General features: G+C 39.3%; 1 non-coding gene across 1 annotated transcript; it reads left to right on the forward strand.

Moving 5' to 3' along the window:
• The first annotated feature begins 12,570 nt into the window (after positions 1-12,570).
• On the forward strand, positions 12,571-12,677 carry LOC131252223 (small nucleolar RNA R71). The gene has a single exon (XR_009174256.1). It is a non-coding gene; the product is annotated as a small nucleolar RNA R71 (small nucleolar RNA).
• The last annotated feature ends 1,966 nt before the right edge of the window (positions 12,678-14,643 follow it).

Consider the following 14,643-nt stretch of genomic DNA (forward strand, 5'->3'; position numbering starts at 1 on the left):
GATAACCGGCACCGATAATCGGCATCGACCTCGATAATCGGCACCAATAATCAACATCGATAATCGGCCTCAATAATTGGCACCAATAATCAGCATCGATAATCGGCACCGATAATCGGCCTATAAGTAAGGCGGGGTCCATATATGAACAGCTGATCGAACTATAATACAAAAATCGACCCTCAGCCGTGGCTATATCCAATCCGATAACACGGAGCCATCTGTCTATGGTGAATGGAGCCCACTTATTTGGGTTAACCCACGAAGAGAATGGGCCTAATAAGGCCTAAGGGAAGGTCACAATGAGGACATCTAACTGTCATTACCCAGCAATGTGGACATCTAACCAACATTGCTCCCAAGGAGTGGCCCACATAAGGGATTCATACCCAATGTAATGACCACACATACATCACATCGAGCCTCGCTTATGGGCCTCACATACATCGTATCGGGCTTCATACAAGGGCCTCGAATGTACCATAATGGGCCTCGCCCATGGGCCTCAGATACATCTTAATGGGCCACGCCCATGAGCCTCGGATACATCATAATGGGCCGCGTCCCATTGGCCTCCAACCTATCGCAAATGGGCCTCATCAAATGGGTCGTAAATACATCATCATGGGCCTCTGTTTGGGCCTAACAGTACAAATAAGTGGGCCCCACCCATGGGCCAAAATACATCATGATGGGCCTTATGGATGGGCCGCACCAGTGGCCTCGAGTGGGCTCGGACCACACCAAAAATCATTTCAATAGTTGTGGGTGTAACATGTGTACCACTGTACACTATAATCCCATGGGGCACATCGCCCATTAATGATGATCATCACTATCTAACATTGATCAGGTACATCAACACCATCCAAACATTGCTCATGTAATTCAACACCATCCAAACATTGCCCAACGCATCCAAACATTGGACAGTAGCATCGAAACATTGTCGAGCACCGTCCAACACAATCTGGACGGTGTGGATGAAATAATACATCATGGTGGTGTCCACGTGATGGCCCACCAAAAATTTGAATCTGCCTCAGTTTAGCCCCAAGCCTTAAAACGGGCTTACCAAATGGTTGGACAGTGTGGATGAAACACATCAGGTCAAGGTGGGCCCCACACGATGCCATGGTGGGGTCCACGTCTTGATGATGGATGGACAGGATAAATTACATGTATCATGATGGGGTCCACGCAGTAGACGGTGTAGACAAACCCATATAGCTTGGGATCCACAGAATTCGCTGGCGTCTGATACGCCAGCCAATCCCTTCTTAATCAGGTGGGTCCCCACATGGGGCCCACCACATTTTATATTAATATATATATGTATTATAATATATATATATATATATTACATATAATATATGCATATATATTTCATTATTTTATTTTATTTTTTTGAAAAGGGACAGAGACATCCAGCGTCCAAATGGACGACTGGATAAAATGTATAGGCCAGGGGCCCATCATCGCAGTAGATCTGGACGGACAGCTGGGATGGAGCATACATCTGGTGGGCCCCACCCATCCACTGACGTCAGCAGCATCAACTGCCACTGCTGCAAGGGATGCACGGTCAGGATGAAGCCCACGTCATGGTGGAGACCTACGGTTTAACGAATGGACGACATGGATAAAATACACACATCATAGGTGGGCCATGATCATAGAAAGAGAGAGAGGGAGAGAAAGAGAGGAAGAGAGATCGGAGATGACGGAGGGGCCCCGCCACTATGGACCCCTCTTGGATACAAGCATACATCAAGGTGGGTCCCACCATATGTGGGCCCTTAAATCGCAAAAAAATAAAAAAACAAATGTGGGGTCCAAGATCGCCCACCGTCCACTTCTTCTTGGCCTGATGGAACGCCGAACTCCTTAGCTTCGATCTTGATGAAAGATGATGAAAAATGGAGGGTTGAGATGGGAGATGAGAGGGTAGGAAGTGGGCCACACTAAAGCTTCTCCATGAGAGCTTGGGAAGCTTAGACGTCAGATATTTTTGGTTACTTGGAAATGGGTTTGAGAAATAAGAGAGAGAAGGTTGTAAGGAGAGAGAGAGAGAGAGAGAGAGAGAGAGAGAGAGATGGGTGATGGAGTGATGGATGGGAGAGAGGGATGGGTTGTGTGAGAAATTGTTAAGATAACACTACAACTAGCTGATAGATCTGTCAAGGTGGCCCGTGGTGTTATTGAGGATGTGCTAATCCAGGTTGATAAGTTTTATTTTCCAGTGGATTTCATCGTTCTAGATACTCAGCCTGTCCAGAATCCTACTAGTCAAATCCCGATTATTTTGGGACGTCCATTCTTAGCCACATCCAATGCTATCATAAATTGCAAGAATGGAGTTATGAAGTTGTCTTTTGGTAACATGAAGATTAAACTCAATGTTTTCAATGCTGGACAACAACCAGCAGACTCGGATGATATATTTGAAGTGGACATGATTAAGAGTCTAGTGCATGAATCTTTCCTTCAATCTTCCGAAGACGCACTTGAGACTTGCTTATCACATTTTGGCATGGATTTTGACATAGAAAGTTCCATCCAAGAAGTTAATGCATTGCTTGACTCTACTCCATAATGGAGACTACAAAATGGAAAGCTAAAGTGGAACTTCTTCCACCCTCCAAGTCTAAACTGGTCCCGTCTGTTGAGAAACCACCCGACCTTGACCTTAAACAATTACCTACAAATCTCGAGTATACATTTTTAGGTCCTTCTGAGACTCTGCCTGTCATCATAGCTTCTAAGCTTGAGAAGGAATAGGAGAGCAGGTTGCTTAATGTTCTTAGAGAATATAAGGCAGCAATTGGGTGGACGATAGTAGACATAAAGGGAGTATGCCCCACTGTGTGTATGCATCGTAATGATCTTGAAGAAAATACGGAAACGTCGCGTGAAATCAAAGGATGCTTAACCCTAACATGAAAGAAGTTGTTCGAACGGAAGTGCTTAAATTATTAGACGATGGTATCATTTACCCCATTTCAGATAGCACGGTTCAAGTTGGTCCCAAAAAGTCTGGGATTGGTTAATCAAGATGTTGAGGAAATTTATTCAGAGGACTTAGGTTGTCAAGATTAATTAATTCATGGTCCATGGTTGCCTTCATTGCTTGTCTGGCTGAAGACGTTAAACTTAGCGCTCCTGGGAGGCAACCTAGCTTTTCATTCCATTTCATTTTTCTAGGTAGTTAGTTCAATGTTTGTGGGTAACAGTGCTGCAAACCCTCACGAGACTACAACTCATCCACTAGGGGTAACTTAGGGGTTTAAAGGCTTGTTGCATACGCTAAATGCAATCGAGAGCACCTGCGAAAGTGGTATAGGTAGGATCTTCTTTTTGTGATTTTATTTTTGTTATTTTGCTTTTATTGATTTCTCTCTTATGCTAACTCGTTTTTACGTTGATATTTTTGGGAAAGCCTCTTGATTCTCCGTCCAGGTACTATCTTTCCATCACTCCTCTTTTATTTTCGTTGTCCCATGTGCATTGCATGATTATTTCTTTTACATTGAGGACAATGTAGATTTTAGATTGGGGGTGGGAGATTAGGTTACCTAATTAGTATTTTCTTGGTCTTGAACAAAAATTGTGAAATTTTTTTAAATTTTTCTGGAATTTCTTGTGATTTTGAAGCGATTTTGACAATCATCTTAGATTTAAAATTAAAATAGATGTGATGTTGGTAATTTATGATTCTTAGATTCAGTTGTCTGTTAGATTTCACAGTTAAGTTCAAGTTATTAATCCATGATTAGAAGTTGTAAACATTGATTGAGTCATGATTTCAAAGGATGCATCTCGCTTACACATTAAATGATTAACTTGGTAATCACTAAGCATGAAAGGAACTAGCCTAAAATAAAAAATAATAATAAAAATAAAAAAATAAAAAAAATTCATGTTCAGTAAGAAGAATTGATAGGGTAAGTCGCATAATCTTCACCATAAGTTTGCTCCCTATAGGTGTAGATTCGATCCCCCATGGTTGACATGAGAAAAGAGTTAGGCGACAAGTTTTCACCATAGGTTTGCTCCCTATAGGTGAGGATTTGATTCCCCTCCTTAAAGTTACTATTCATAAAGAAAATCAAAGGCTGGTAGAATGAAAAGTTAATTTGTGAGATAAGTGTTGGTTTCAAGTTTGGTTGTCATGAATTTCGTTGTTAATTACCAATGATATCATGAAATTGACAATTGGATCTCTTAATGATTGTAAGCCGAGATTATACTATATACTCATGGAACTCAATATTTAGAATTGTTCTAATTAATGGATTAATATTTTGAACTTAATTATGAAGTTTACTGTAAGCTTGATTTCAGGAGAAAATTTTGCTCACCATTCATGAATCTTAGAATTCTCACATCTCGACTATTTGTTCACAAGTCACTTGGGTTTACAGGAATTGTCTTTTATTTTTGAAATTATTTTTTGCATGTTTTGCTAAGGACTAGCAAAATGCTGGTTGGAGGTTGTGATGAGGGTTGAATATTGCATATCAGATTCCAGTTATTACCTAATTTTATATACATGATAATGTTTAATGTCATATTTTAATTGTGTTTTTGTTGCAAGGAGTAATTAGGAGCATGGACTGAAAAAAAAAAGAGTACTACAAGCATGGAATTAATGTTCCGAAGTCACCAAAGTAAGGAACGAACTCCCAAGAACCAACATGGATGAATTTACATGCTAGGGATCCAAGGAAATCAAGTCGTTCACATTAAAGAGGCCCGAAATTGGTGCAGAATGCAAGATCACATGGTTTCCACCATCCGATTGGCTCGAAACTTTATACATGGCCTGGGGACCATAAATTAATCGTACAAGTAAAATTTCAACCATTGGATCCCTCTGAAAGTGGCCCAACAGATAGATCAGCCCACAAATTGTTAATCTGAGGCCCACATGATCCTTGGATATGCTTCAATTTTAGTTCCAACTATTTAAAAGATATGAGAAAATAGATGGACGGAACGGATTTCTCAAGAACATCATAGTGGACCCTATCCAAACAGTGTGTGCATAATACACAAATGCACCAGCCGTGCACTGCACTTCCACCATGGTCAAACTAACCCTTGACCGAGTAAATTCAAAGAAGGAAACTTCCTTCTTCAGCGTTACGCAGGGCCGTCCGCGGATGGTGTACATGGCCCACCATCTCGGTCTAGATGATGAATCTGGACCGTCCATTAGATTCCCACGGCCCAGCTTACCAATTCCTAGCTGACAGAATTTAAAGAAATACAGAGGATGGGATTCCAGCCGTCCAAACATCAGACGAACGGTGGAATGAAACCATTGATGGGCCACCAATAATCTGATCCAAAAAGGGTCATTCCTGACCTATTTTTGGTGACTAAACTAATGGATGGAGTGGATTTCCTATCCGGCTCTGATCATGGGTCCTACCAATCAAATAGCGTAGAACCGTGAGAGCTCTGTTTCACAACAGAGCCTACGTACGGTTCTAGTGGGCCCTCATCATGGACCAAACTATCAATCTGATCCATCCATCATATAGAGGGGCGCGATTTGGTTGAACCCATGTTGATATTGTGTCCTCATTCGTGCACAAGTGCGGGTTTCAACGGTAAAAAATGGACGACCCTGCAACGATTTTAGTGTCATTACTACTTTTGGCAGCATCAATAACATTCCAAAACCATCCAGGTCCAGTCGAAATTTTGAGGATACTTCAATGGATGGCGTAGATCTTACACCTGATACCAAGAAGTGGGTCCTACCAACCTTAGCACAAGAATATTACGCAGGGAGTGCGTAACAATTCCACACCGGCTGTGAACACGTCCACTCCAAGCCATCTACCGACCTCTTCCAGCCGAACTTAACAGGCCATAAAGAGAAGAAATAGATGGGAATAGAAGGGAGAACGAGATCCAGAGCTGGGGAGAGAAGAAAGAGAAGAAAGAGAGAAAGAGAGAGAGGAAGAAAGAAGGGAAGGATGTTCTTATTGTTTAAATTTTATTTTTTCTTCATTATAATTGATTTTATAGATTGCTAATTTCTTGCCTAGGGCTGAGATGAAGCCCCTAATTTGAATGACTCTTGTTATGTGTTGATTTCATCTGAATTGATTGATTTATTTCTCTCTCTAGTGTACTTAACTGAAATTTATGTACTTCTCCATTCTATGAGCTTAACCAAAGTCTTGATGTGGATATTGTTTGGAATCTTATTCTAGGTGCATGTGTCTGACCATGAACAGGTTTCCTATAGAGAAAGAAATAGGAATTACATCTCTTCATGCCTGACCATAGCTGGAAAGATGTGATCCTTATGCTTTAAGAGATTATACACTCTGTGTGCCCGACCAAGGACATAGAGTGTGCTTTATTTATAGATATATATCAATCTGAATTAGGGTGAATCAACAAGTAAAATAAGGGTCAAGATAATTAGGGGTGGATTTGAAAGTCCTTGTCTTCTCCTTAATTGAATTTTTCTTATTGCTCTCGGTTATTTTTCATAGATTTGTGTTAGTTTACTTAATAGTTCGCTAAACTATTAGTTGGATTAGTTAAGAAGAATCGTAAATTTTGAATTGTGACAACTAGTCCTCATGGGAACGATCTCGTAATATGTACCATATTTACATCTGATTCGTATACTTGTGAGTTTAAAATCATTTAAATCAGATTAGTTTAAATAAAACATCAAGTTTTTGAATCTACATTGTCATCAAGTTTTTGCTCAAGACCAAAAACTTGATGTTTTATTTAAACCAATCTGATTTAAATGATTTTAAACTTGCAAGTATACGAATCAGATGTAGATATGGTACGTATTACGAGATCATTCCCACAAGGACTGGTTGTCATAATTCGAAATTTACAACTCTTCTTAACTAATCCAACAAAGGGTTTAGCGAACTAGTAAGTAAATTATCACAAATCTATGAAAAATAATCGAGAGCAATAAGAAAAATTCAATCAAGGAGAACACTAGGACTTTCAAATCCACCCCTAATTATCTTAACCCTTGTTTTACCGGTTGATTCACCCTAATTCAGATTGATGTAAATAAATAAAGCACACTCTATGTCCTTGTTCGGGCACACAGAATGTATAATCCCTTAAAGCATAAGGATTACATCTTTCCATCCATGGTCAGGCATGAAGAGATGTAAATTCCTATTTCTTTCTCTATAGGAAACCTTCTCATGGTCAAACACAAGCACCTAGAATAAGACTCCAAACAACATCCACATCTAGACTTTGGTTAAGCTCATAGAATGGAGAAGCATGGAGTTTTCAATTAAGCACACTAGAGAAAGAAACAAATTAATCAAATCAGATGAAATCAACACATAACAAGAGTTATTCAAATTAGGAGCTTCATCTCAACCCTAGCTAAAAGATTAGCAATCCATGAATTCAAATAAAAAGAAAGAAAAATAAAATTGATAAATGGAGAACATCCTTCTCTCTCTTCTTTCTTCCTCTCTCTCTTTCTCTTCTCTTTCTTCTCTCCAAACCGAGCTCTCCCTGGATCTCGTTCTCCCTTCTGTTGCCCTCCAAAAACTCCTTTTATAGTTGCTAGGGGCGGTGAAGAGCTATCACAGCAGCTGCACATGCGCGGCAAAAGCCTTTTCACAGCAAACTTCGGTGCCTTCAAACTTGCCACTTTCCTCGCTCAATTTCTAAAGAAACACCGTCTCTTAAGACGTTTTTGAGTTCTCTACATGATGGATGGTTCAGATCTTCCATATGATCAAATATGGTGGGCCACAACCGCTTGGAAGTCTGAATTTTGTGGACGTGCATAAGCTTTCGCACGTCCAGCGCTATCGTGATCGGTGGGACCCATAGAGGTGTTTTTGGGGAAATCCACCTCGTCCATTAGATTCAGGAAGAAATTTTGGTCAAGCATGATTGGTTTTTAACGTCCATTGACATGTCCCAGAGAAGAAATCACACTAAAATCAATTTGGAATGTTGGAGGGCAGCATGTTTGTGACCTCTGTACCGCACACGTGTGTATGCATGGGTGAAAAGTATCAGCATGGTTTTGAAATTTTCAAGCCCCTCTACAAGATGGACGGATTGGATCATCAGTACGGGCCATGATGGTGGCCCACTAGCATCCGCAAAACGGACGCAGTCCGTCCGTTATGAAGGAAGAAGGAAATTTCCTTCTTTCCTTTTTTTTCGGTCAGAGACGGTCAAACCGTCTCTGCATTTGCCGTGCACGGCTAGTGCACTTGTGCACTATGCACACTCTGTTCGGGTGGGGTCCACTGCGATGTTCTTGAGAAATCTAATCCATCCATTTAATTGGCATCCTCATTTTAGGCGTTGAATCCGAAGTTAAGGCATATCCAGATAGCAGGTGGGCCCCATTTAATGAATTAAGGAGATGATCTGGCCATTGGGCCACTTACCGAGATATCCAATGGCTGAAATTTTACATGTACGTTAATTTATGGCCCCCAGGTCATGTATGGAGTTTCGAGCCAATCGGATGGCGGGAACCATGTGATCTTGCATTTTAGACCACTTTCGAGCCTCTTTAATGTGAACGACTTGATTTCCTCGGATCCTTAGCATGTGAATCCGTCAATATTGGTCCTCTGGAGTCTTTCCCTTGCTTTGGTGATTTCAGAGCATTAATTCCATGCTTGTAGTACTCTTTTTCAGTCCACGCTCCTAATTACTCCCTGCAACAAAAACACAATTAAATATATGACATTAAACGTTATCATGTACGTAAAATCAGGTAATAACTGGGGTCTGATATGCAATATTCGACCCTCATCATAACTCCTAACTAGTATTTTGCTAGTCCTGAGCAAAACATGCGAAAAATAATTTCAGAAATAAAAGACAATTCCTGTAAACCCGAGTGACTTGTTAACAAATAGTCAAGATGTGAGAATTCTAAGATTCATAAATGGTGAGTAGAATTTTCTCCTAGAATTAAGCTTACAGTAAACTTCATAATCAAGTTCAAAATATTAATCCATTAATTAAAACAAATCTAAACATTGAGTTCCATGAGTGAATGCTGTAATCTCGGCTTACAATCATTAAGAGATCCAATTGTCAATTTCATATTATCATTGGTAATTAACAACAGAATTCATGACAACCAAACCTGAAATCAATACTTGCCTTACATATTAATTTTTCATTCTACCAGCATTTGATTTTCTTTATGAATAGTAACGCCAAGGAGGGGAATCAAATCCTCACCTATAGGGAGCAAACCTATGGTGAAAACTTGTCACCTAACTTTCTCTAAATGTCAATCATGGGGGATCGAATCTACACCTATAGGGAGCAAAACTTTGGTGAAGATTGTGTGACTTACCCTTTCAATTCTTCTTACTGAACATGATAAAAAAAATTTTTATCAGGCTGGTTCCTTTGATGCTTAGTGATTACCAAGTTAATCATTCAATATTGAACCGGAACCTTCATGTGTAAGCGAGATGTGATATGTGAAATCATGACTCAATCAATGTTTACAACTTCTAATCATGGATTAATAACTCAAACTTAACGGTAAAATCTAACAGACAACTGAATCCAAGAGTCATAAATTACCAACATCACGTATATTTTAATTCTAAATCCAAGATGGTCATTAAAATCACTTCAAGTTCACAAGAAATTCCAGAAAATTTTTAAAAATTTCACAATTTTTTTTTACTCAAGACCAAGAAAATATTGATTAGGTAACCTAATATCCCACCCCCAACCTAAAATCTACATTGTCCTCAATGTAAAAGAAATAAGCATGCAATGCACATGGGACAACGAAAATAAAAGAGTGATGGAAAGATAGCATCTGGACGGAGAATCAAGAGGCTTTCCCAAAAATATCAACGTAAAAGCGAGTCAGCACAAGAGAGAAATCAATAAAAGAAAATTAACAAAAATAAAATCACAAAAAGAAGATCCTACCTATACCACTTTCGCAGGTGCTCTCGATTGCATTTAGCATATGTAATAAGTGTTTAAACCCTTGGGTTGCCCCTAGTGGATGAGTTGTAGTCTCGTGAGGGTTTGCAGCAATGTTACCCACAAACATTGAACTAGGAAAATGAAATGGAATGAAAAGCTAGGTTGCCTCCCAGGAGCGCTAAGTTTAACGTCTTCAGCCAGACAAGAATGGACCATGAATTAATCAATCTTGATAACCTGGGTCTGCCAACTAAATTTCCTCAACACCTTGATTACCCAATCTCAGACTTTGTGGGAACAACTTGAACCGTGCTATCTGAAATGGGGTAAATGATACCATCATCTAATAATTTAAGCACTTCCGCTCGAACAACTTCTTCCATTTTAAGGTCAAGCCTCCTTTGCATTTCACGCGACGTTTTCGCATTTTCTTCAAGATCATTACAATGTATACACATAGTGGGGCATACTCCTTTTATGTCTGCTATCGTCCATCCAATTGCTGCCTTATATTCTCTAAGAACATTAAGCAACTCGCTCTCCTATTCCTTCTCAAGGTTAGAAGATATGATGACAGGCAGAGTCTCAGAAGGACCTAAAAATGTATACTCGAGATTTGTAGGTAATTGTTGAAGGTCAAGGTCAGGTGGTTTCTCAACAAACGAGACCAGTTTAGACTTAGAGGGTGGAAGAAGTTCCACTTTAGCTTTCCATTTTGTAGTCTCCATTATAGGAGTAGAGTCAAGCAATGCATGGACTTCTTGGATGGAACTTTCTATGTTAAAATCCATGCCAAAATGTGATAAGCAAGTCTTAAGTGCGTCTTCGAAAGATTGAAGGAAAGATTCATGCACTAGACTCTCAATCATGTCCACTTCAAATATTTCATCCAAGTCTGCTGGTTGTTGTCCAGCATTGAAAACATTGAGTTTAATCTTCATGTTACCAAAAGACAACTTCATAACTCCATTCCTGCAATTTATGATAGCATTGTATGTGGCTAAGAATGGACGTCCCAGAATAATCAAGATTTGACTAGTAGGATTCTGGACAGGCTGAGTATTTAAAACGATGAAATCCACTGGAAAATAAAACTTATCAACCTAGATTAACACATCCTCAATAACACTATGGGGCACCTTGACAGATCTATTAGCTAGTTGTAGTGTTATTTTAGTTGGTTTCAGCTCACCAAGTCCTAGATGCTCATATACAGAATATGGTAACAAATTAACACTGGCCCCTAAATCAAGCAATGCCTTCTCAACCTTATGATCTCCTATGACACAAGAAATGGTAGGAGCTCCTGGATCCCTAAATTTAGGAGGGGTGTTGTTTTGAATCATGGAGTTGAGTTGCTCTACAAGGAAGACCTTCTTATGAACATTCATCTTACGCTTTTGAGTGCATAAATCTTTAAGAAACTTAGCGTAAGCAGGGACTTGCTTGATAGCATTAAGTAATGGAATGTTAATTTGCACTTGCTTAAACATGTCCAATATCTCATTAAAGTTGTTTCCTTTCTTAACTGGTGCTAGACGTTGAGGAAAAGGTGCTTTAGGCACATAGGATGGCACATGAGTGGTTCCTGGAGAGTCAGAGTGCTTTTGGGCTTTCGATGCAATAATATGTCTCTCCGCTTCATTTTGATCTTCTGATTTGGAATTTGATTATTCCTTAGGCATCTCTACTTTGTTCTCGATCTGTTTGCCGGACCTAAGGGTAATGATTGATTTGGCTTGCTCATGATATTGTTCTTGGTTTGAATTAGAGCCAATCTCATACTGTCCTTTTGGATTTGCCACAGGTTGGCTAGGGAACTTGCCCTTCTCTCTCTCACTCAATGTGGTGGCAAGTTGACCCAATTGTATTTCCAGCTTGGCAATGGCTTGTGCATTTGCATGTAAACTTTGCTAGTTAGCTTGTAAAGTTTGTTGGGTGTCTTTTTAAAATTGAAGAGAACTTTGCATAAACAGATTGAGTGTATCTTCAAGAGATGGTTTCCTTGATTATGCAGGAAGTTGTTGATATTGCGGAAACTGTTGAAGCTGTTGACTACCAACTTGTGGGTAAGGTTGCATAGGAGGATTTCCAGATGGTCCTCCTTGTTGTGGTCCTTTTGCCCAAGAAAAATTTGGATGTCTAGCCCACCCTAGGTTGTAGGTGTCTGAGTAAGGATCATTCTCAGGTCTCCAAAAGGTGTTCATAGCATGCACTTGTTTAGGGAGAAATTTTGGAAATGCTACACCAGATGGAGAAGCTTGCATAGGATGGGCAGGACTGGAACATAAGGCACATGACTCGATTTGAGTTGTTTGTGGAGGTCCATTATTCAACATCAAAGCATCAACTTTCTTTGTCAGGCTATCAATCTTGGCATACAGATCTGGCGTGACTTCTATCTCATATATACCACCTTTCTTCTGTGGTTGGGGAGTTCTGTCACCTCTATTTGAATAGTCGCATTGCTGGGAGTTTTCACACAAGGTTTCAAAGAAATTCCAAGCTTCGATATCACTTTTAGTCATGAATGACCCTCCACTGGTGGCATCAACTATGCAACGGTTTTGAGGTGTCAAACTGTCATAGAAGTATTGAACCTGTTGCCACTTTTCAAAACCATGGTGTGGACATTTAAGAAGTAAGTCCTTCCATCTTTCCCAACATTCATGAAAGTGCTCACTCTCTTTTTGTGTGAAATTAGTAATTTCTCTACGGAGAGCATTAGTTTTGTGAACAGGGAAGAACTTATTTAAGAACTTCTTAGACAGTTGGTCCCAAGTAGTGATAGACCCAACTTCCAGAGAATTCAACCATGCTTTCACTTTATCCTTCAAAGAAAAAGGAAAAAGGCGCAAACGGATCGAATCATCTGAAAAGTTTTGGAACCTAAAGGTAGAGCAAATGTCTAGGAATTCTTTCACATGATGATATGGATCTTGCTTATCTAAACTATAGAAGGAGGGCAACAATTGTATGACTCCAGGTTTAAGTTCAAAGTGTGCTACCGTGGTGGCCGGCAACACTATGCATGAAGGCGCATTAAATTGGACAGGAGCTGAATAATCTCTAAGAGCTTTAATTCCATTCTCGTCCACCATTTCAAATAGAATGTTTCCAAATCTTCTACGAAATGTTCTTTTTATTTCAGGATCAAAAGGTGCTAGTTCTATGTTCAAAGATCTACGCCCTAGCATAAACTATGTTATTGCAATGTAAGAAAGAAAACTAAACTAAGATGCAACCTAAGAGAAATAAAACTGGAACTAACAATTATGAATTCCTAAAAACAAGATAAAACTATATAAACAAGAATTGAAAGAAAGAACCCGGAAAAGGAGATGATCGATGACTGAAGATTTGGGAGCTCCTCCTTTTGAAGACAATTTTATTTTGCAGCTTCCTTCCTCAATTCCTGTAAATAAAATAAAAACAAAAATAAATTAAATTTCCTAAAATAATGCTAGAAAAATCCTAAGGCTATGAATTATGATAAGAAAGAATCCTAAATCCAATTTGGACCGAAACAGTCCCCTGCAACGGTGTCAAAAACTTGATGTTTTATTTAAACCAACCTGATTTAAATGATTTTAAACTCGCAAGTATACAAATCAGGTGTAAATATGTTACATATTACGAGATTGTTCCCATGAGCACTGGTTGTCACAATTCAAAATTTACGACTCTTCTTAACTAATCCAACAGAAGGTTTAGCGAACTATTAAGTAAACTATCATAAATCTATGAAAAATAATCGAGAACAATAAGGAAAATTCAATCAAGGAGAACACTAAGACTTTCGAATCCACCCCTAATTATCCTAACCTTTGTTTTACTTATTGATTCACCCTAATTTAGATTGATATATATTTATAAATAAAGCACACTCTATGTCCTTGGTCGGGCACACAAAATGTATAATCTCTTAAAGCATAAGGATCACATCTTTCCATCCATGGTCAGGCATGAAGAGATGTAATTCCTATTTCTTTCTCTATAGGAAACCTGTTCATGGTCAGACACAAGCACCTAAAATAAGATTCCAAACAATATCCACATCTAGACTTTGGTTAAGCTCATAGAGTGGAGAAATATGGAGTTTTCATTTAAGCACACTAGAGAAAGAAATAAATCAATTAATTAAGATGAAATCAACACATAACAAGAGTCATTTAAAATAGGAGCTTTATCTTAGCCCTAGCTAAGAAGTTTAGCCTAGCAACATGATTAGCCTAAATCCCTTAAACAAAAATAAAAATAAAAAAGAAAAAGAAAAAGAAAAACAAAACCACTCTACTGTCCCTTTTTCTGTGCTTCACTCACGTCCACAACCTTCTGGATCCCTTTCTCATGTTCTCTCTCTCTCTCTCTCTTTTATAGGCAGGGAAGATGGTGCAGAGATGTCGGTAGAGAACTTTACGCACTGCAATCTATGAGATTGGAAGTCGGTGGCATGTATAACCATTACGCAATCAAAATTGGAGCCTCCCAACTCCCCTCTTCCTTGCATTTCATCCAAAAGATCAACATCCCTTGGGGAATTTGGTACAGGCCTACACGATGGACTGTCCAGATCGGCTGTCCGATCATCACCATGGTCGTATAGTGACCGCAAAAACGGGCAGCGTCCGAACGCTAAAACAGGGCCGGCGTAAGCATCTTACGTTGTGATGTTGGTGGGGCCCATTT

The sequence above is a fragment of the Magnolia sinica genome, chromosome 7, assembly GCF_029962835.1.
Source record: "Magnolia sinica isolate HGM2019 chromosome 7, MsV1, whole genome shotgun sequence".
Lineage (NCBI taxonomy): Eukaryota > Viridiplantae > Streptophyta > Magnoliopsida > Magnoliales > Magnoliaceae > Magnolia > Magnolia sinica.